We start from the raw sequence: 22,317 nt of genomic DNA, 5'->3' as shown, positions 1-22,317 counted from the left end.
CTTCCAAGATTTAATGATTCAACTAGATGTCAGTGAACTCTGAATACTCCAAATTCAACATTTTTAAAATTTCTTTATATTTGAGTTTTTTGAGCATCTTACATTAAATAAAACTAATTTTTTCTATAATTTAGCAGAACAAACATTTAGTTGGGATTGAAGTTTTACGTTGCAAACTAAAAGTCTTTTTTTAAGGTTTTTACAACAAGGAATATTCTCAAAACACTATTTTTTTTCTTGGTTGTAAATTGTAAACTGTGTGCTATAATAATAACAATTATGGTAGTAAAAGACTGTCAGTCATTGAGAGAGCACTGCAATGGAATCTTGATATGCACTCACATCTAAGGTGGCAAATGATATTTACCATTTTTCCATGTATTTGTTTGTCACTTCTATTTCTTCTTTACAGAAGTCATACAAAGACACTGTATATCAACAAATGAAATTTGGCATAATTCTAATCTCCTCCCCAAAGGACATCTGTTAATATCCTCAGAAAAATTTTGGTAGTGATAATGGGTAGTTATCTGTGTGTGTGTGTGTGTGTGTGTGTGTGTGTTTGTGTATGTTTAATTCTATACAGTTTTACAAGGTTAAGTGTGCTTTCAATGATTTTAACACACAGATTCCCACCTAATACAAGCAGGTGTGTGTTCTTCACTGAAAAAACCTACCAAAATTGGTCTATCAAGAATTAGTCTTTCTTTCTCAGGGTTGAATAACAAATATTACTGTATAATAAATGTCCACTATCATGTTTTATTTTTTGCAATTCATGAGATTAAAAATAAAGTTATAGAGTAAAAGTATTTTTAAAACATACAATTTGAATTTTGAGACTCATATTGCACCCTGTGTAGAATTTGTTTTAAGTTATAAGTTACTTTTTAAGTTATAAGTAATTTTTAAAATATAAGTGAAGATCACCTTGTGTTCTTGGACAGGAACCATGTCTAATTTCTATTCCCCTTTTCAGTTATGTGTCTAGGATTGGAGATCTCGGGAATCTGATTCCTTAGTGCTTTAACAATATTTGCACACATTGGATATATGCTCACACAGATACATATATGTGTCCTTAATATGAGTGAAAGATAAAAAAATCTTTTTAAAGTTTTAAGTATCATGTTGCTGGTTATATTAATATAATAGAATAGATTACTTTAGAAGGTGATATAGGAGATTCTGAAACTGAGTGGAAATGTCTTCTGATTCACTTTAAATTTTCATAAATATATCTAGAACAAGATAGGTTATTTCAAAGGCAAATTTGAACTCTGTGTAAATTTTGATTTTTATGTTTTTCATTTTTGACTTTTATTGATTCTATGTGAAATATGACACAAATTCAGATTAAAATATCTGAATCTTTGGGGTTATTTTATTTATTTTTGAAGCAGTGTGAAAGAAGTATGCACTCTAATTTTGAGAGTTGATTTTGATTAACTTCTGTTTTATGTGTACAGGTGAAGCCAGCACTTCAGATGTTGTGCCTAGTGATGATTCTGACAGAGTCCAGATTACCTCTTTTCAACAATCTGAAAGTATAACACAAAGAAAAATACTGGAGTGGGGGCTTGGGGCAAGAAAAAGTCAGTGCAAACCAAAGAATAATGACATCACTGGAGAGATGAGATTTACCTTTAATGATGGGAATACAAGTCCTCAAATTGACCATGAACTACCTTCAGAACATACCTACCATGACTGTAGTAGGAAAAGCCAGAATGAAGTGGAACATCAACGACCTGAGTCAACCTGTGTAATTCCTTTCTCACCAGAGGAAGATATAACTGATGTTTTAATCGAAGGGCCATGTATTAAAGATAGAATCACCAGAAGTGAGAGTCCAGAAGTTCTGATAGTTGGAGAAACAACAGGAAGTAGGCCACTTCCACATACTCAGGATGTGAGAGCTGGTCATCATGTATTGTCTGAAACACAGTCACATCATAGGATGGATGAGTCTTCCCTTGGTTCTAATGGTCACACAGGTTTGCAATTGGGAGATGATTTGTCTATATCTGATTTGCAAAGAACATCTTCTCCAACGATAGAACACATATCGACAGAGAACACTGATCATAACAGTCAGTCTACAGCTGTAAAGCCAATTCAATTTGTCCTTGTGGAAACTGATCAAGAAGAAAATACAAACACATCCTTCTGTCCTAATCAGACAGGTATAGAGGATTCTGAAATAATTTCTGTTGATCAAACCGCAAATACTAGTTTAGATTTTACAGTGGCTGCATCTCCTTTTGGACCATCAGGGTACATCAAGAGAGGAGTTTTTGAGATACTCGATGACAATTGCATTGCGATTCAGTTAGAGGATTTTGACTCACCATCAAGTGAAAATAATAGAAGAGTTCATTCTGGTGAGAGCGATATTTCCAGTTCTACCCGTAATTCTATGACAAATTCCTTACCATTTTCCAATTTAAGATTCAATCGGCATACTTTACCTACTCCAGTGGCTCGTGACAATACTGTAGTCAATAATATAAATTCATCAGCTAGCTCACAAAGTGAAGACACTAACGACTTACTTATACTACCTCACCCACCCTCTGAAGCCAGACAGGGAAGGCATGTTACCGATCCAGAAGTTTCTGATGACAGTGATTCTTTGCCATCTTTGCCTCATTTTACCATCTTCAGTCATGTTCATAATAACCACCATAATGGACTTACCAAACAACAGATTAACGCTTTAAAACTAAGAGATTTTTGTAAACATGATAAATTAAACCAGTGCAGTATTTGTATTACAAGGTATAAACAAGGCAGTAAGATTCGTATACTACCTTGCCTTCATGAATATCATCATAAATGCATTGATCGTTGGCTATCTGACAACTCAACTTGTCCCATTTGTCGCCTACATATAATAAGTCCTGCTGACACAGAAATTCGAATTTGAGTTCTGGACCTCAGAAAAATAAATTCTTTAAATATTGAATGAATAAATGTCATTTGCTGTCTTCATTTGGGGTCCATTTCCTTGAAACAGTCATGACCAAAACAACATTGGTCTGAAAGAATTGAATATATATATATATATATATATATATATATATATATATATATATACTCGGTAACAATCAGCTGAGAGAAACCAAGGCAGGAACCTGCAAGCAGGTGATGATGCAGACAGGACAGAAGAATGATGCTTATTTGCTTGTTCCTTTTTTTTTCCAGTTGCAATATTTTCATCCAGACACACATTATCCAGATTTCATTGTTAGATGTTTTACTTCTGATATATATTTTCAGTTGCTTTTCTATCTGTACAAACTGTTGGATGAAACCCATAATTTGATATAGAGTCACATTCAAAGATTGTACTCTTCTATGGAGAAGAGTCTATGGTGAAGTATCTTTTCTTACATTTCCCTGTTATGGTCAGTCATTAAATGGCCGTCAACATGTGTTAAGAAAGATGCTCATGGTGTAATACGGAAAGGCTTGCACTGAAGATGACCTCTAGAGTTTATTACATATTCTGGGTATTAGTCATTTTCTAATTAAATTTTTATTAACTACAGTTTATTTATTTGTTTTTTGGAAGGTCTATTTTAATTTTTTATTAATTACACTTTATTCACTTTGTATCCTTCCTGTGGTTTCCTCCCTCCTCCTGTCCCAGTCCCCCCTTCTTCCACCCTCTGCATGCATGCCACACCACAAGTCCACCGATAGGGGAGGTCTGCTTTTTTTTTTTTTTTTTTTACTATTTCTCAATTGAATACAACTAAGAACTCCAGTGATACATCTCAGCTTCTTGTATAATTGGAATGGTGGAAGTTTGTTGAGGAGGGAGAAACCTTTTAATATTAATATTATACAGAGACACAGTTAAGCTGGAACTGACAAATATGCTTTAATAGAGTAGATTATTCACAGACACAACAGCCAAGTGCATTGGAAGACTGAAAAGCTCTGAGACAAAATAAGCATAATAAATGCCAAACATGACACAGGAAAACAGGCCCAGAGTACCAATCTCAAGGCAACACCCTATGGTTTCAACATGTATGAAAACCTTCACATGCTAGCCTGGAAACAATGGATAGGTTCTGAATTCACACATGTCTTAGGTAAATTTCAGATTCACCCTGAATGGACTTCTTCCCACATGATCATGTTCCCACTTGAAGATTTTAACTTCAAACTGGTAAAAGTAGATTCATGATACTTTCTGAAACATATCATGATGCATAATGTCTGTAAAGTTTAGTGAATATTCCATCCTTTGAAGGGAAATTTCCAGAAATACAGTAATAACAAAATACAATTTCTAACTCAAGAAAATATAGTAACATTCAAAAAGAGAAATTTGATTTTGAAAGTCCCATGAATGAATAATACTTTTTTTTTTTTTTTGAGTTTGGCATTCATTAACTGGCTCTTTGTTTGTAAAGATTTAATTTTATTATTATTTTTTATTATTATTAGTTATATTTTATTAACACTATCCCAGCTACATACCATTTTCTTATTCGCTAGTAATCCCACCCTCCCTCCCATAGCTTCTCCCTGATCCTTTCCCAGTCCAAGGATTGGGGAGGATCTACTCCCATTTCATCTGGCCCTGTTTTATCAGGTATCTTCAGGACTGGCTTCAAAGTCCTCCTCTGTGGCCTTGCAGGACTGTTCCTCCCTTGGGGAGTTGGGAGGTCAAAGAGCCTACCATTGATTTCCTGTCAGAGATGGTCCCTGTTTCCCTTACTATGGGAAACCAATTGGTTATTGAGCTACCATGAGCTTCCTCTGAGCAAAGGTTCTAAGTTATATCCATACATGGTCCTTGGTTGGAGAAACATTTTCAGAAAACAACCCTATGCCCAGATATATTTGCGACATCGAGGTCCCTGCACTGCTAGTCCAGACCTGTGGCACCATCATCCCAGAGTCCTGGATCTGTTAGCCAACATACTGGCCCCATAAGGTCACTCAGACCCTGACTGCACGGCCTGTCCAATCCCTCAGTGACAGATATTATGCTAGATACCCACCAAAACCAAGCAGACCCGCCATAAAATCTCAGCACACCAGTGCTGGGCATCCCAAGTTTGGAGAGTACAGTGGAGGGCCCCCCAGGCCTTAGCAGAAAACATCAGGCCTGGCATCTTGGTCTCCAGCTGCAGCAGAATTTCCTAACCTGACAGTGGCAGCAGCACTGAGCTGGCAGAGCACATCAAACAAACAGGGCCAAACCAGAGGACAGAGAGCCCAGATAGCCCTTTCCCTGACCAGTGATCTGCCTGATAGAGATTTTACCCTTGAGAATCTGCAGAGCCCCAGATCCAGGGTCTTTCTAAAACAGAAGCCAGACCTCAAACAACTCCCACCCACATACCCACTTTGGGAAACACAGGGTCACTTGGGACAAAGAAGAACCTGCTCTGTGTGTCCAATTGAGGAGTTAAGGCAGTTAATGCCTGAAATTGCGCTGGGACCATAAGTAGTGCCTGCTACATATACAGTGCAGAGCCCCTCCCACATACTTAAAAGTTCAATATTATCTATCACTCTGTCCCTCGAGACATACTTCCATGCACATTTACACACACACACACAAACACACACACACAGACACACACACACACACACACACACACACACATATACACATAAGGCCTGCCTGCATTTGCCCCGTTTGTGTCTGTTTACTTTTCTCTCACAGGTAGAGCTAGTCCTCAGCACATGCTGAGGACATGGGACTGCTCTCAGCTTTCTGAAGAACTCTCCAGACACTAGAGAGAGACAGTACCAGTCTGAACTGCAGAACCCAAAAAATAAACAGGGAAGGTTTCAGACAAGCCAATAGATAGTGGTCATCGAAAGAACACTTCCAACTTAAATCAGGACATCATGACTTCACCAGCAACCCCCAAAATTGATGGATACTCCAATTCATCAGAAACACAGGAAAATGAATTTAAACCTATGTGTACCCTATTATTTGAGGCCCATGAAGAGGAAACAAACAACTGTCTTAGAACAATAACCATGCAAATGCAGTCAGTTAAAGAGGAAATGAACAAAACTTTCATAGACTTGGCCAGTCAATTGGAGGTAAAGAAAGAAGAAATAGACAAATTTCTTAAAGAAACACTGGCAAACATAGCCAAAAAAATAGAGACACAAGTAGAGATAAAATTAGTGGCATATAGAAAGGAAATTAACAAAATAATAGAGACCATCATAGAGAGTCAGGAAACAACATTCAAACAGATGAAAGAAATGGTGCAAGGCATGGAAACAGAATTAGAATCAATAAGGAAAACACAAACTGAGAAAACCATGGAGCTGGAGGAGAACTTGGAGAAAAGTTCAGGAACCACAGGGGTAAGCATCACCAACAGAATACAAGAGACGGAAGGGAGAATCTATGGAGCTAAAGAAACACTCGTAGAAATTGATACTTCTCTCAAAGAAAAAGTAAAATCAGAAAAGTTCAAAACACAAAATATCCAAGAAATCAAGGACACCATGAAAAGATGAAATCTAGCAATAAGAGGAATTTATTGAAAAGAAGACTCCAGGCTCCAAGGTCCAGAAAATATTTTCAAGAAAATCATAGAAGAAAATTTTTCAACTTAAAGAAAGAGATGTCCATAAATATACAGGAGGCCTACAGATCACCAAACAGACTAGACCAGAAAAGCAGAGGTCTTTTTTTTCTTCCCTCTGATCCTAGTCAATTAGGTGTCATCAGGAATGGCTTGTTCTTTATAGAGTAACTTTTATATTTGTGTGCTTTTGGTTTGGGGGCTTTCAAGACAGGATTATGCTTAATAGCCTTGAGTACCCTGGACTTACTGTGTAGACTAGGCTGTCCTCAAATTCACAGAGATCAGCCTGTTTCTGAAATCTCAGGTGCTGGAGTCACAAGGGTCCACACCATTCATGGCTGAACAATGTTCCTTATGCAACACTTATGGGCCCTCTTCCATTAACCAATGATTGACAAAATTCCCTGTAGGAATGCCTGCATACAAACCAATTTTTTGAATTATTCATTATCATTTTATTTTAAATGTTTTATTCATCATCTTTAATGGTAGAGATTTGTTTTGCTACAATGACTGCTTCATTTAGATATTGGATTTTTATCTGTTCAGACTCTGCTTTTTCCATTTCAATTAATTATACTTTATTCATTTTGTAACAACCCTTGGCCTCCTCCCTCCTTCCCTTCCAATCCCACCGTCCCTCCCCCTTCTCTACACATGCTCCTCTCCAAGTCCACTGATAAGGGAGGTCTTCCTCTTCTTCCTTCTGATCCTAGTCTATCAGGTCTCACCAGGAGTAGTTGCAATGTCTTCTGCTGTGGCCTGGTGAGGTAGCTCCCCACTCAGAGGCAGGTGATCAAAGAACAGGCCAATCTGTTCATGTCAGAGACAGTCCCTGTTGCCATTACTATGGGACCCACTTGGAAACTGAACTGCCATTTGCAACATCTGTGCAGGGATTCTAGTTTATCTCCATCAATGGTTTTAGTCTGAAAAAAGACCACTGTGCCCAGATTTTTTGGTTCTGTTGTTCTACTTGTGGAGCTCCTTTCTCCTCCAGGTCTTATTATTTCCTACTTCTTTCATGAATTTCCCTGCACTCTGCCCAAAAGTTGGCCATAAAACTAAGAGTCTGCTTTGATATCTGGCATGATAGAGCATGTCACAGGTCCTCTGTAGCAGGCTCCCATACACTTCCCTGTTTTCTCCTTCTTCTGATGTTCATCCTCTTTGCCTTGCTGTATGGGGTTTGAGCATTTACCCAGAGACCTCCTTCTTGATTAGTTTCTTTAGGTGTACAGATTTTAGTAGGTGTGATCTATATTTTATGTCTAATATCCAATTATGTGTCAGAATATACCCTGTGTGTCTTTTTGCTTCTGGGATACCTCAGTCAGGATGATCTTTTCCAGATCTCACAGTTTATTACAAATTTTATGATTTCATTGTTTTGTAATGCTAAGTAATATTCCATTCTGTAGATGAACCACAATTTCTCTATCCATTCCTCCGCGGAGTGGCACCTGGGCTGTTTCCAGCTTCTGGGTATTATAAGTCAACCTGCTACAAACATGGAGGAGCTCAGGTCCTTATTGTGTACTTGAGGCTATTTTGGGTATATGCCTAGGAGTGGTGTAGCTGAATTTTGAGGAAACCCTATTCCTAGTTGTTTGGGAAACTGCCAAATTGTTTTCAAGAGTAGTTATACATATTTACATTCCCACCAGCAGTGGAGAAGGGTTCCTCTTTCTCCACAACCTCCAGCATATTCTTATCACTTGAGTTTTTGATCTTAGCCATTCTGAGGGGTGTAAGGTGAAATCTTAGGGTCATTTTGATTTGCATTTCATTATGACTAAGTAAATTGAATATTTCTCTAACTTTTTCTCTGCCATTTGATATTCCTCCATTGAGAATTCTCTATTTAGCTCCGTACTCCATTTCTTAATTGCATTACTTGATTTGTTGATGTTTAACTTCTTGAGTTCTTTGTGTATACAGGATATTAGTCCTCTGTCAGATATAGGGTTGGTGAACATCTTTTCCCAATATGTAGGCAGTCGTTTTGTTCTGATGACAGGGTCCTTTGCTTTACAGAAGCTTTTCAGTTTCAGGAGGTCTCATTTATTGATTGCTGTTCTTAGAGTCAGTGCTGTTGGTGTTTAGTTCAGGAAGGTGTCTCCTGTGCCAATGAGTTTAAGGTTCTTCCCCAATTTTTTTTAAAGTGGTTTAGTGTCTCTGGTTTTATTTTGAGGTCTTTGATCCACTTGGACTTTAGTTTTGTGCAGGGTGGTAAATATGGATCTATTTGAATTTTTTTATATTGTAGACATCCAGTTAGAATAGCACCATTTGTTGAAGGTCCTGTTTTGTTTTGTTTTTTTTTTTGTTGTTGTTGTTTTGTTTTGTTTTCCATTGAATGTTTTTGACATCTTTGTCAAATATCAGGTGTCTGTAAGTATATGGATTTATGTCAGGGTCTTCTATTTGATTCAATTGATGCACCAGTCTGTTACAATTCCTGTACCACACAGTTTTTATATTGTTGCTGTATATTACAGCTTGAGATTAGGGATAGTATTAACCCCTAAAGATCTTTTATTGTAGAGAATTGTTTTAGTAATTTTGGTTTTCTTGTTGTTCCATATGAAGGTGAAAATTTTTCTTTAAAGGCCTGTAAAGAATTGTGTTGGTTATTTGATGGGAACTGCACTGAATCTGTAGATTGCTTCTGGTATGATGTGCATTTTTACTATATTAATCCTGCCAAGCCCTGAGCATGGGAGAACTTTCCATCTGCTGATATATTCTTCTAATTCTTCCTTCATATACTGAAATTTTTTCATACAAGTCTTTGACTAGCTTTTAGGTTCACACCAAGGTACTTTTTGTCCTTTGTGGTTATTGTGAACTGTGTTGTTTCCCTAATTTCATTCTCAGCTCTTTTGTCTATTGTATACAGGAGGGGTGCTGATTTTATTTTATTTTTTTTAGTTAGATTTATAACCTGCCACTTTGCTGAAGGTGTTAGTCAGCTGTAGGAGATCCTTACTGGAATTTTTGTTGTTACTCAGGTATTCTATCATATCATCTGCAAATAGTGAAATTTGACATCTTCCTTTCTAATTTGTATCCCCTTGATCTCCTTCAATTGCCATATTGTTCTAGCAAGGACTTCCAGAACAATGTTGAAGAGATATGGAGAGAGTGGGCAGCCTTGCCTTGTCCCTGATTTCAGTGGAAATGATTTAATTTTCTCTCCATTGAGTTTGATATTGGCTATAGGCTTGCTGTATAGTAATTGCCTTTACTGTGTTCAGGTATGTGCCTTGTATCCCTGATCTCTCCAAGACTTTAAACATAAATGGATGCTGGATTTTGTCAAATGGCTTTTCAGCATCTAAGGAGACGGTCATGTGGTTTTTTTCTTCAATTTTTTTTTTTATGTGGTGGATCACATTGATGGATTTCCGTATATTGAACCACCCCTGCATACCTGGGATGAAACCTACTTGGTCATAGTGGATGGTATCTTTGATGTGTTCATGGGTTCGGTTGTTAAGTATTTTGTTGAATACTTTGCATCAATGTTCATGAGGGAGATTGGCCTGAAATTTTCTTTCTTTGTTGGGTCTTTGTGAGGTTTAAGTACCAAGGTGAGTGTGGCTTCATAGAATGAGTTGGGTAGTTTTCCTTCTGTTTCTATTTTGTGGAATAGTTTTAAGAGTACTGGTGTTAGCACTTCTTTGAAAGTTTGGGAGAATTCTGCCCTAAAACCATCTGGCCCTGGCCATTTTTTTGCGTGGGCGATTTTGGATGACAGCTTCTATTTCCTTAATATTATATATATATATATATATATATATATATATATATATATTCTTTTTTAGGATGAAAAAAGATATTTCAGGAAGGCAGCCCATAGCTCCTTTTCTGGCATGAACTCAATGGCATACTCTTTGAACACATCCCCCTGCATGATGCAGCTTTGCAAGGCCACAAAGGGAGACAATGCACCAGCCCTGAAAAGACCTGATAGGGTAAGGTCAGATTTAAGGGGAGGAGAAACTCCCTTATCAGTGGACTAGAGGAAGGGCATAAAAGGAGATGAGTGAGGGAACGTGCGTTGGGGAGAGATGAGGGAATGGACCACAGCTGGTTTACAGATTGAAAAATTTGTATTAAATAATAATAATAATAATAATAATAATGTATTTAGTGTAAAAAACATAGTTTTTGTGACGTGATCAGTCACTGATAGAAATGAGGCTGGACATAGAGCTCAACGGTTAATTGCATTTAATGTTGTATAGAGGACTTGTGTTCAGTTCCCAACTTAACACATTGGCAGCTTACTGCAGTCTGTATTACCAATTCCAGGGACACATATACCCATCAGCATCATTGAGTATCTACACATTTGTGGTGTACATAATGATACCCTGATACACAAATAAATAAAAATGAAACTTTAAGGCATAAAAAAGCATCTCTTTACATAACTAAATATAAGTATAGACCCCAAACCTCCTTGTCTGAGGCAGTTGCCTAAATACTCAAGGCTAAATCTTTTGGCTTTCATAAAAACTTTTTCTTTTATTCCAACATCTCTTTTCTTTACAAAGGCCAAAATCCTAAATCTTGCTGATTCCCACCGTTGGGACTTTTTGTTTTGTTTTGTTTTGTTTTGATTTGTTTTGTTTTGTTTTTTGGCCTGGCTCACTCAATGGAATTATTTCATTTCACTGCTGAGTTTACAAGTTTTTTTTTTCTAGCTCAGAAATTATACTTTTATTCTTTCTTCTCTTGCAAATTGCTTTCCTCATCAATTGTTGATATATTCAGCATGTTTGAATTATGTTTTTTCTCCATATTCAATAAGAAGCTTTCCAGTTCAATGATTAGTACATTTTTTAAAAAATTATATTATCTGTCAAAATAAGAACCTATACAAAAGATCTAGCTGGATAAGAAGTTTCACTGTAATGCACTAAATGATCTTTGTTCATGACAAAAACTTTTATTGAAAAACCTAACTCGGCTATATTTTAGTAAACATGAATCACCTGTCCTCTCAGACTCTTTTATTTAATTCTTTCAATAATCTTTAATTTTTGTGAATATTTACTTCTCTACAAGAACTTTGGAGGCAAAGAAAAACAAACAAGCTATAAGTTCCACTTCTTGCTAACCTTGTTAAGTCACTTTTGAACTCTCATTAGATAAGAACATCACTATTTGCAAGTTTGTTATTAAGTAGACTTAAAACAGCATAATCATCATAGTCATTGTAAAGAAATACTGGTGCTTAACTGAAAGAAGTCGTTAACTGATTTGGTTTAGCCTACATAGGATAATGAAAACAAATTTAAAAAATTGTTGAATTCAAGATGATGGAAAGCTACAAATTCAGGGAATCTATTTTTTACCAGGTTTTGCTTGCCTGAATATTTATGTTGTATTTATTTAAGTATATTTATTTAAAATGTGTAGGATAGTGGTACAGCACTTGGCTAACATGTGTGAGCATATGCTAACACTCCTATCATTGTAAAAACATATTTTGCTGTTCAGTTCAGAGAGTTCATATTAAGGATCATATATATTAAAGATTTTAGAGATTCTTCATCTCAACACTTGGAAGGAAGAGGCCGATAGGACCTTGGAATTTCAAGGTTATCCTGTTTTAAAAGTTGAGTTTCATGACATCCAATGTTATATACATCAAAATATATATATGGATATATGAAATATATGATATTAAATATCAATATATATATGTCAATAAAAACAAAGAAGAAAATAATATTTATCTTTTCATTTTTTTTTACTTTTAAAAATTTATGTATGTTTTTATAAATTAGTTTATTCACTTTGAATCCCAGCTGTAGGCCCCTCCCTCCCAAAGACTAGGAAACTTCCCTAGTCTTCTCATAAGGGAGGTCCTCTTCCCCTTCCATCTGAACCTAGCCTATCAGGTCTCATCAGGAGTGGCAGCATTGTTTCCCTCTGTGGCCTGGTAAGGCTGATCCTCCCTCAGGGTGAGGTGACCAAAGAGCCAATCTCTGAGTTCATGTCAGAGACAGTCCTTGTTTCTATTACTAGGACACCCCCTTGGATACTGACTTGCCATGGGCTATAGCTGTGCACAGGTTCTGGGTGTTCTAGGGTATCTCAATGCATGGTCCATGGTTGGCGTATCAGTCTGAGAAAATACATATCTGGCCAGAATTTTGTGATCTGTTGTTCTCCTCATGAAGCTCCTGTACCCTCTAAGACTTCCTATCTCCCCCTAGTTTCAAAAGATTCCATGCACTCTGCCTGGATTTGGACCATGACTCAAAATGGAGAGGAATATAAATCAATCCTACTGAACACAGGGACAGGGCAAGGCTGCCCACTCCCTCCATATCTCTATGAGAGATTACTTGTAGTCAAAGCTAGAGCAATAAGACAACTAAAGAAGATCATTAGGATCCAAATCAGAACGGGAGAAATAAAAGTATCGCTTTTTGCAGATGATATAACAGTATACATGAGTAACGGCAAATATTTAACTAGAGAGCAACTTCAGCTGATATCACTTTAGGCAATGTGGCTGTATACAAAATTAACTCAAAAAAATCAGTAGCCCTCCCATATAGGAAATTCCAACGGGCTGAGAAAGAAATTAGGAGGGAAACACCCTTTAAAATAGCCACTAATAACATGAAGTAGTTTGGGTGACCCTAATCAAGCATGTGAAAGACTGGTTTGAGAAAAACTTCAAGTCTCTGAAGAAAGAAACTGAGGAATATATCCGAAGATGGAAAGATCTCCCATGCTCATGGATCCGTAGGATTAAGAGGGAAAATGGCCATCCTACCAAGAGCAATGTAGAGATTCAATGTAATTCCCATCATGTCTTTGGTCATCAGGGAAATGTTAATCAAATCAGCCCTGAGATTTCACCTAACAACCATCAGAATGGCTAAGATCAGAAATTCAATTGACAACCCATGCTGGAGAGGATTGCAGTTAGGGGAAACACACTCCACTACTAGTGGGAATGCAAACTTTTACAACCACTTTGGAAATTAATCTGGCATGTTTTCAGACAATTAGGAGTATCTTTTCTTCAAGATCCCGGTATGACACACATAGACATATATCCAGAAGATGCTCAAGTATACAAAAAGGACATTTGCCAAACCATGTTTGTAGCAGGTTTATTCTTACGAGCCAGGAAACAACCCAGATGCCCCTCAGTGGAGAAATGGATACAGAAATTGTGGTACATATTCACCATGGAATATTATTCCGCAGTCAAAATCAAGGATTCATGAAATTTGCAGGTAAATGTTGGGAACTGGAAAAGATCATTCTGAGGGAGGCATCCCAGTATCAGAAAGAAACATGTGGTGTATACTCACTCATAAGTGGTATTAGACATAAAATATTGGATAAACATACTAAAATCTCTACACGTAAAGAAACTAATCAAGAAAGAACACTCTGGCTGAGTTGTTCAATCCACACTCAAAATGTCAAAGCGGATGGACATCAGAAAAGGGAGAAATCAGGGAACAGGTGAGTAACCTCCCACAGAGGGCCTCTGAAGAGCCCTACACTGCAGGGTATCAGAGCAGATGCTGAGATTTAGAGCCAGACTTTGGGCCTAGTGCAGGGAATTTTATGAAAAAAAGGGGGAGATAGTAAGACCTGGAGGGGAAAGGAGCTTCACAAGGAGAGCAACAGAAGCAAAAACTCTGGGCACTGGGGTCTTTTCTGAGACTGATACTCCAACCAAAGACCATTTATAGAGATAACCTAGAACCCTGAACAGATATAGCCCATGGAAGGTCAGGGTCCAAGTTGGTTCCATAGTAATGGGGACAAGGACTGTAACTGATTGGCCTCCTCTTTGATCACCTCTCCCTGAGGGGTCTGCAGCCTTGCAAGGCCACAAGGAAGAAGAAGCAGCCACTCCAGATAGGTCCTGATAGACTAGGAATAGAAGGAAGGACAGGAGGACCTCCCCTGTTGGTGGGCTTGGTGGGACATGGGTGGAGATGGGGGAAGGAGAGTGGGATTGGGAGGGGAGGAGAGACAGAGCTATAGAGGGGATACAAGGTGAATAAATTGTAATTGATAAAATGAAAAACACCAATACAATTGTTTACAGACCTTGAAAGAACAATTGTCAATTTAATATGGAAAACAAAGACACTCAGAATTGCTAAGACAATCCTGTACAGCAACAGATCATCAGAAGATATCTCCATCCCTGAGCTCAAACTGGACTACAGAGAAATAGTCATAAAAACTGCATGGTACTGGCATAGAAACACGATGGTGGATCAATGAATGTGAATAGAAAACCCAGAAATAAACCCATACACCTATGCCTTTTTCATTTTCGTCAAAGAAGCCAAAACCATACAATGTACAAAAGACAGCATCTTCAACAAAAGGTTCAGGTCTTACTGGTTTTCTACCTATGAAAAAATGCAAATACATCAATATTTATCATCCTGCATGAAACTCAAGTCCAAGTGGAACAAAGACCTGAATATTTTTATCTTAAAATTAGTAAAAGAATAGTGTTTGCCCAAATTAGTCAAAGTTCTTTTCTAGAAAATTATTTTTCTAATTCATTATCCCCTTCTACATATTGTTGCATATATTAGTAAATGAAGGGAATAAAAACTTTACTATCATTTTAATATCATTTCATGTTAGAAAAATAAAAGTTAATGATTATGTTACAAATAAACATTCTAATCTTTTATTGATATAGCACATCTGGATTTCTACTGGAAAAGTGAAAAGAATTGTTTGGATTATTTCACTTGTTTATAACTGGTTCACATTCATATTGCTCTGTTTCTTAAATGGTTTTATCTCTATTGATGGGCAAAGCTGTTGTGAAACATTCTAGAATATCTGTGCAAATACAAATGAAAGGAATCGTAGTCAAAAGATTGGAAGTAAAAGGTTGCAGATTTTTCATCTCTCTTGGAGCTTTAAATCTGCTTATTTCAGAGTATTCTAACTGGAGGTATCAAAGACCATGAGTAACAGTCATCCTCTTCCCTTTGTGGAGAGAATGATCTCCCTCAAGGTTGAAAATCTGTCAAACCACAACTCATCCTGCACCCTGAGGCATATCTTTGAGCATGATGGGCCTGATAGTGATGTAAACATCCCCCAAATCCATTGACTAAAAGTCCATATTGGTTTCCTTAATCTATTTCCACAACAAATGTGATGCCAAGGATGCCCTGGGTCCACTACTTGAGATTTTACTAGATGGACATGAACTAAAGTTACAGCTGGTTTATAAAATGGATCCACAGTACTCTCAAACTGACTGTAGCAAGGGAGGCCAAAAACATTATGAGGAAGACAATCATAAATTCCATCGTCAAGGTGACACAAGCATTTTTTTCCCACCACTGGTATCAAACCATAGATCATACCAGATCTTCTCCAGGCCACTCACAATCCCTGGCTCAGTCTCAATATCGCTTTCAAAGGAGATCATCAACAAACAAAGCATCCAAGACCATGTTCTCAGCATCCAGGCAATAGCTGGTATCATGAGACAGGTCTCGTCCAAGTTTCGGGAATCTTCCTGTTTCAAGCATGAAGAAATCTAAATCTAAATATTCAGGCAAGAGTGCACCCAAGTGTCATTCAGGAGAAGGTAGGAACAGAGAGTTTCAATACTCCTCAGCACATAGCCTGAGTATTGGGAAAGATGAGGGTCAAGAGAAAAACCACTTACTGAGTGGAGAGAGATTTTGAAAAAAACAGTGGAAGTAGGAAAATTGGTACATTGTATAGTATTTTATTGTCAACCTTTTTCCAGTTTTAACCTAAATTTACTATTACACTTATTATGTTATTTGAATATTATGATTACATATAAAGTATTGAAATACTTAATTTTTTCCATTGTAAATTTTTGAAATAAAACATAATCATGTTTAGAATATTTATCTATTTATTAAGTTAATAGAGTATTAGCACCAAATCCTCCTTTGACAATATGTACTCTGATTTGTTATCTAAAACTTGGTAATTAGACTTACTTCTTTATAGTCCTCATCCTTTCAAGTTAAAAGCTATATATTTATTTGGTATGATTGATAACTAAATCCTTCAATTGTATAATGATATTAGAATTGTTTTATAATATTGATTAAGCAGCAGTGTAAAATTTAATGTTTTGTGTATGTATCAAGAACATTGGTACAATAGCTGAGATTGTACTTAGTTATTATTGTGGTGTTTACAGTACAGATTAACTGACTAGTTTACAGCTTGAAAAGTCTCTTATGCAATGCATTTGCTTAAACTAGTTCTAGTGTCTATTGCTTTCCTTTTTAACTGTATGGTTAGTACTGCAAAATCCCTGGGTCATAAATTATGTTCAATTCCTCACTTTTTAAAAAAAGAAAATAGAGTTATTATATAATATATTCTGATCGTATTTTCTCCTTTTACAACTTCCCTAAGATCTTCCGGACCACTTAAACCCACACACTCATATACGTCCTTTCTGTCTCTCATAAGTAAGCAGTTAACCGTATAAGAAAACAACAACATAAACATAATAAGAAACACAGGAACAGATAAAAACAAAACAATACTAATAGAAACCTCAAAGAAAGACATAAAAGAAACACAGCTATCACAGAAACATTTTTACTTACACAGAAATTCCATAAAAACAGAAAATAATAGGCTATAATATATAAACAATAACATGTAAGGTTAAAATAATTCAAACAAGGCATTATGAGATAAAAAACCTCCAAAAATACATTGATCATTTATGTTTGCTATTTACTTCTAGGCATGGGGCCTGCCAATAAGTATGGTTGGTAAAACTAGCTAGACAGCATTGGAGAAAACTGACTTTCCCTTGGAAGGGATTAACAATCACAGATTGTTTCTGCATTAAGTGTGAGGCTTCTGTCAATATCCCCACTTTGCCGTGGAAACCCAACTGCCTCAGACCCATGCACAGTACCTTCCAGTACACTGAACACTAGTCAGTAGAGATGAAGGTTCTCAGTTGCCACCAGCTCAACTTCTCCATGTTCTGTGACATATGTATGCTTTTTCTTCAGCAATGCAGCTATGCAGCCTTACTATCCATTTCTGGAGAGCAATGGATATTGCCAGAGACAGACTGAGTTACCTGAGTTCTTCTTTGGGACATTTTGGTATGAACTCAATTAGACATAACACATTCCTGGTGCTGAAGGTTTCATTTGGTGGCAAGATATAGCTAGTGGAGATATGTCTCCCCCATTATTTGGTGATTGCATTATGATTCCTGTCACATATGTATGTATTTTATAAAACAGTTCTACATGAACCCTCAATTCACCCTTGGTTTTAGCTATCTCTTCTCATACTCCCAGCCTTAACCATTCTTTGTTGCATTTTCCATTTAATCCTCCAGGGAGAGTTTCTCCATCTGTCTTTCTATAAATCTGGAATGCATCCAAGCTGATTATGGTGCATAATCTTTCTATATGCTACTGGAATTAGGGCTGAAATATTTTAATGCGTTTTTTTTAATATATGTTCTTAACAGAAATTGCTCTATACTCTTCCCTTTTGGGTCTTGGTGTGGATTACGTATTGAGGTGTGTCCTTGTGAAAAATAATTACACTTTGTATTTTTTCTTTCTATATTGCAGAATAATTAGAGGTATTAGCAATGATATTTATATGAAAGATTGTAATCGTCTGTGTTAAATCTAATTTTCTCTAACCTTTTTTGTTTGACTGATTTAATTAGTGCCTCTATTTCACTAGTTCTAATATAATTACTTATCCAGTTTTGATTTAAATTTAGTAGGCTGCATATAAGTTTATCTGTTTATTTCAGGTTTTCTATTTTCTTGGAGCACAGACTTTTAAAATATGTCCTTACAATTCTCTGGGGTTTTTTTTGTTGTTGTTGTTTTTGTTGTTGTTGTGTGTTTTTCCTCCCATGTATAATCTGTAATTCTATTAATTTGGATATCCTCTCTATATGTTAGTGTTAATTTGGCTAAGTATCAATCTTACCTATTTTCTTTTCATTGTTTTGTTTCATTCTGTTTTATTGATGTCATCTGTAAATTTGATTGTTTCTTGCTTCCTAATCCTTTGTAACTTTGTTTTTCTTTTCATTGTATTGCATTAAAGTATGTCATTAAGCTGCTCATATGTGATCTCTCCAGTTTTTATATGTAAATAGTTGGTGCTTTGCATTTGACTCTAAAACTGACTTCCTCTGTCTTATCTATTTGGGTAAATAGTATTTTCACTTGATTTCAATTTTTTTTAAAAATGGTTTTAGTTTTTAATTTCCTTCTTAATTTCTATCTTGAATCAATTTTCTGTCAGCAGTGACTTGCTCACTTTTAACATGTTTTTAAACTACTATTGTTCTTGTTTTCATGTAGTTTTAATCTGTGGTGGTCATGTAGGGTATAGGGTGTGATTTAAATTTTTTCCTTACTGTTGAGACTTGCTTTATTTTCAAGACTTTGGTCAATTTTGGAAGAAATTCTATGAGCTATTGAAAAGAAAGTATATTCTGAGTTTGGGTTAAATCTTCTCTAAAAGTCTGCTAAGCTTATATACATGTGAAATCTTTTAGCTACAGCTTTTTTCGGGTTAATTTTTGTCTGGATCACCTGTAAATTACTGAGAGTGAGGTCCTGAAGCCTCCCACTACCACTGTGTGGAGGTCAATATACTTTTCTATCTGTAATAGTATTTCTTTTATGAAGACAGTTACTTTTGTGCTTGGTATATGAATGCTTAAAACAGCAATAACTTTTTGGCAGTTTTTTTTTTTTTTTCAACTTTGCTGACTATGTAGTGTTCCCTGTCTGTTCTGATTAGTTTTTAGTCTATTTTGTTTTGTTTTTTGTCAGATATTAAAACTGTTACACCTGCTTGGTTTTTGTCTCCATTTGCTTTCAACATGCTTTTTCTTTCTTTTATCCCGAGGTAATGTTTATTTTTGACTTTCAGATCTTGTTCTTGGATATCACAGAATGATGCATCCTGCTTTTTTCTTTGATTCTTTGTTAATTATACTTTATTCACTTTGTATCCCTCTGTGGTTGCCTCTGTCCTCCAGTCCCAATTTCTCCCTTCCTCTCCCCTCTGCACAAATGCCACTCCCCAAGTCCACTGATAGGGGAGGACTTATTTTCCTTCCTTCTTTTCCTAGTCAGTTAGGCCACATCAGGAGTAGCTCCATTGTCTTCTTCTATTGCCTGGTAATGCTGCTTCACCCTTCCGGGGGCCAGGGGTTAATGAAAGAGCAGGCCAAACAGTTCATGGAGAATATGTTTCAGGCCCTCTCTTTTCTAGAACCTACATTGAGAATTCAGGCTTTATTTAATGGCTGTGTCTTCATGATTTATCTTATAGCTCCCATTTTTCTTTTCAAATTTCATAATTTTTTTCCTTTCCTTGGCTGCAAATTTCGTGATTTACTGGTTCTTAATTACTGAATAGTATTCCAGTGTGTAAATTTTCCACAATTTCTGCATTCATTCCTCAGTTTATGGACATCTGGGTTGATTCCAGATTCTGACAATTACGAATAAAGGTGCTAGGAACGTAGTAGAACAAATGTCCTTGTTGTGTGCTTGAATATATTTTGGATATATGTCAAGGAGTAGGATGGCTGGATCTTGAGGAGGCACTATTCCTAATTGTCTGAGAAAGATCCAAATTGATTTCCAAAGTGCATGTACATTTTCCATTCCCACTAGCAATGAAGGAGGTCTCCCTTTTCTCCACGTTCACTCCAGCATGTTTTGTCACTGGACTTTTTGATCTGAGCCATACTGACAGGTGTAAGATCATCCTGAGTGAGGTATCCCCAAAGCAGAAAGACATACTTGATATATAACTTAGTTATTTGTGGACGGTAGACATAAGATATAGGATAAACATACATAATAGGTATATCAAAGGTAGCTAAGCATGAAGGAGGACCCTGAGTTATATGAGCAAGCCTCACTCAGACAGCCAATTTGGAAGAGTGAACAGCCAATTGGGAAGAGCCAACAGGGAAGAGCACAGGAGCCTACAACAGAGAGCCACTGATAGATTCTACCCAGCAGGGTATCAGAGCACATGCTGAGACTCACAGACATAATTTGGGTAGAGTGGAGGGTACCTTATAAAACAAGGAGGAGATAAAAAGACCTTGAGGGGACAGGAGCTCCTCAAGGAGAGCAACAGAAACAAAAAAAATCTGTGCAACGGGTCTATTCTTAGATGAATGTTCCAACCAAGAAATTTGCTTGGAGATAACTTAGAATTCAAGCAGGGATGTAGCCCATGGCATCTCGGGTCACAAAGGAAGAAAATGTAGCTTGTTTTGATGAGACATGATAGGCTAGGATCAGATGGAAAAGGAGGAAAACCTCCCCTATCAGTGGACTTAGGGAGGGGCATGGGAGAAGAGGAGGGATGGAGGAAGGTTGGGATTGGGAAGGGATGTGGCAGGGGTATATAGCTGGGATACAAAGGGAGTAAACTGTAAATAATTATAAAGTAATTTTAAAATTAAAATAAAACAAAATATATTAAAACAAGTAAATGGAGATTGTAACACTAACATGTTATAAAATTCTAGGATGTATAATGGTATTGCAAATAAGTATTATTTTTTTTTCAAGTCATCCTGTTTGAATCAAGACATATGCAACCAGATTAATAATGTCATAATTAAAATATAATTTCAACCTTTCCCCACTTCCATTTCCTCCCTTCAACCTTCCCCCTTTCTTCCTGCCTTTATATCTTCTAAAATTCATGACTTTATTAAATTCATATTTATTGTTACATGTACATGTAAAAAGATAAATATAGTCATACAACACACTAAATTTAAGTCCTGTTGCTTTGTGAATATGATTCCAGTGCAGAACACTTGGTATTGGATTACTAACTTGTGGTGTCTTTTAGGGGTAGTAGAATGTCCTCTACCAGCAGTTATTATTTGCCTTTAGTTCTGTGTTTATTGATGAGTCACTCATCCCACATCATCAAGTGTATTAATGTCCTTTTTTTCGTTTTGTTCTTTGTTTTGTAAAAGTATTGCTAAAACAAAAAAAGAAAGAAAAAATGAAAAAGTATTGTTATCATCACCACACATCCAAAATTTCCCATCCTCCTTGCACCCTGGAAAGTCCAGGGAGAACTTATCAGTTCTATCTAAAATATACATCATATGTTTTAAGCATGCCTGTCACATTTTAGAGTTCTGGTTAAGTATTTACTATATTCATGAAAAATAAAATAAAAAAAAAAGAAAAATAAAAACAGGAAATGAAATCTCTAACATAAATCCTGTACTAAGGAGCTGTGATACAGAGCTATTTATTCATTCGTTCACTTATTTGCTATTATAAACTGTGTTGTGCTGGGGAATAGAAACTTAATTTGAATTTCATGCTTAGACACACAATAGGCTCTACCACTGTGATATGCCATTTCTGCAGCTCCCAAGTAGAATTTTGAAATAGTTAAAAATCTTTTTCACTGTTGCTCTCCTTGTGGAGACCCTGTCCTCTCCAGCTCTTACTATTTCCCAGTTCTTAACTAAAATTCAATTCACTCTGCCAAACAGTTGCCCATCAGGCTCAGCATCTGCTTTGATAGTCTGTAGGGCAGAGGCTTTCAGAGGCTCTCTGTGGTAGGTTCCTAGGTTGTTTCCTGTTTTCTTCTTCTTCTGATGTCCATCCTCTTTGCCTTTCCGGATGTGTATTGG

This window comes from Meriones unguiculatus (genome assembly GCF_030254825.1).
Source record: "Meriones unguiculatus strain TT.TT164.6M chromosome X unlocalized genomic scaffold, Bangor_MerUng_6.1 ChrX_unordered_Scaffold_31, whole genome shotgun sequence".
In the NCBI taxonomy this organism is placed as follows: domain Eukaryota; kingdom Metazoa; phylum Chordata; class Mammalia; order Rodentia; family Muridae; genus Meriones; species Meriones unguiculatus.
Note: the sequence above shows the minus strand (reverse complement) of the source record.